Source organism: Pteropus medius, unplaced genomic scaffold, assembly GCF_902729225.1.
Source record: "Pteropus medius unplaced genomic scaffold, Ma_sr-lr_union100, whole genome shotgun sequence".
NCBI classification, from domain to species: domain Eukaryota; kingdom Metazoa; phylum Chordata; class Mammalia; order Chiroptera; family Pteropodidae; genus Pteropus; species Pteropus medius.
The window spans coordinates 108,018-110,715 of record NW_024353790.1 but is presented as its reverse complement, the minus strand read 5'-3'; the positions used below and the strand labels follow the sequence as shown (position 1 = coordinate 110,715).

At 35.8% G+C, this 2,698-nt stretch overlaps 1 pseudogene; it reads left to right on the top strand.

Moving 5' to 3' along the window:
• Window positions 1-287: 287 nt before the first annotated feature.
• LOC120593474 (mitotic checkpoint protein BUB3-like) lies at window positions 288-1,641 on the top strand (annotated as a pseudogene).
• Window positions 1,642-2,698: the final 1,057 nt, after the last annotated feature.

Genomic DNA, 2,698 nt, shown 5'->3' with positions numbered 1-2,698 from the left:
GTACAGTAAACATATATTTAAAAATCAATGCATATTATTTTAAATTAATAGAATCTTTGGGTATTTCGTAATAAATGACATTTTATTTTATAGTAACTTTGAAAGTTGAAATTTACCTAGAGGATGATTTTTATTAATGACTTAAATAGATTACAGTTAACTCTTGTTACTGAATAGGATCACAATATGATCAATTCCATCATTTCATTTTTACTAACCATTTAGCTGTATCCATGCATGTTGGCATTTCAAGGTAAACAAAATGGTTAAATAGAGGTGAAGAGGAACTTTGAGTACACTTATCTCACACATTTTAAGGTTACAAAGTTTCGGCAGCTACAAAGGGTATTTTGGGGAGGATAGGGTAACAGAAATTTGAGGATAAATAACTGAGTATTAAGTGATCTTAGGAGAGTATTATGAATTTTGTTAGGTATAAAAAATGTTATTGTGATTATGTAGAAACTGGTGTTTATTTTTCAGAGACAAATACTAACACATACAGAGGTGAGATACTGTAATTTCTGAGGGAAGCGCAGAGGCAGCCAGTGCAGCAAAATTGCTTCTGAGTGGAGCCAAAGATGGCCGGTTCTGAGTTCAAGCTGAATCAACCACCGAGGATGGCATCTCCTCAGTGAAGTTCAGCCCCAACACCGTTTTTTTCTGGTCCCCTCCTGGGACATGTCTGTGCATCTCCACCATGTGGCCAACCCCATGTGGCTCAAGGACCAGCACACAGGCTCTGTCCTGGACAGTGGGTTCTGGCATTGGGGGTTAGACCACCAATTGAAAATGCATGATTTGAACATCTTGTTGGAACTCGTGATGCCCCATCAGATGTGTTGAACATTGTCCAGATATGAATGCGGGGGTTACTGGGAGTTGGGAATAGACAGTTATAATTGTGGGATCCCAGAACTCCTTATGACACTGGGACCTTCTCTCAGCCTGCAAAGGTAGAGTATGTGCTGTCTAGCAAGCTGAAGTTTTAAAGTAGGACTTAGGGGTCATAAGCTTCTAGCAGCAGCACCGTGAGTCCAGCCTAGAGTCCCAGACTGGATGCATATGAGCATTTCCAATCAAGCAAGGTTATGTATAAACTCAACTGAAGGCTGAGTGGCATTTGAGTACTTGGACCTAAGCCCAGAGGTACAAAAGAGGAAGCATGCCTTCAAGAGTCCCAGACTAAAAGAAAATAATTTTGAGTATACTTACCTAGTCAATGCCACTTTCTTTCACATTATCCACAATACATTTGCCACAGGTGGTTCTGATGGGTTTGCAAATATCTGGGATTCAAAAAGGCACTTATGCCAGTTTCGTCAGTGCCTACAGCATCACGTCACCTACGTGATGTAGTAATGAGACTACCTTGCAATACCATCATCATATGCGTATAAAATGGGTGACACAAAACAAGCTGAAGGTGGTGTATCGTTATTCCCCAAGTGACAGATGCAGAAACAGAACTTAAGTCCATCTGATCATCTTGTGAAAGTGGTTTCTCTGTGGAAAGCTTTGTTTTGTTTCTTACAAATACATGATTATCCCTTAAAGCAGGCATTACAGTCCTCGCAAACACAGTATTGTATGTGGATTTCTCAGTTTTCTATCTTAGAAGAAACTTATCTGTGTGCTCTTTTCACACAGATAAAACTTTGTGGAGAGTGAGGAGCCTTTGTGTCTTTTGTGACTGTGATTTACTCTAAAATACTTTAACAGAAGAAAACTAAAAGAAGCAAATATGGCAAAATGTTAACCTTTTTATGGCTTTATGAGTGTTCATGATACTATTTTTCTACTCTTTTATATATTTGAAAGTTTCAATAATAAAACAGTTTTAAATATTTCATAGCTAAAAATAAAAATGTTTCGGCAATTGAGATTTTGCAAACGTCAATGGAACACATGGATCAACAAAATAATTTTATTACTTTTATCAGTTTTATTTTAAATTTTTTAAAGTCTTATAAAACTTTAAAATATAAATTAGAGATAAATATTTAATCAATTGCTTGCTTTGAAAGAAATCAAATGTAAAGAAATATAACAATTAAAAAACCTTTTTTTGTATTCCTTTATTTTATCTTTTCTTTCTTCTTTGCATCCTTATGCGGTATTTATAAAAGGGCTTCTAAACAAGATAACATAAATAAGAAGTAGATGATAAGGTTACAGCCAAGAGGAAGTAAAGTAGAGCCAGTAATGAGATTAGTGCTTAAAAAACAGTCTGACATCCTAAACACTTACCAGCAAAGGGCCAGGGATTTGTCTCTTAGTTTTCTAACTGTAAATCTAAAGAAAGGAATATGAACAGATAGATCATTCAGAGTGCTCATAAAATAAAGGCAAACTATTTATCCAGGAGAAGTACAGTCATTTATGATTCGAAGTTTATCCTAAACAGGATCCTATGAAATGTAATGAACACAGCTTTAAACAATACACTTAGAATAATTACAGCAAGAGTTTTATGAGAGTGTGTCTTAATTTAGACGATTGTCATTTTCAAAAATAGTGAAAATAAACCTATTGGGGCAAATGTCACAGTGTCATCGAGGTAAGCAGCACCTCAGAGCATTTGGGAGACTTTTGGAGTATCTCGAACAAACCTTCTTAACCAGTTTCAAGAATCCAAATAGAGGTGATAGCTACACAAGAAGGTTCTAGGAATCCTTTAAATAATGTATATTAGTGG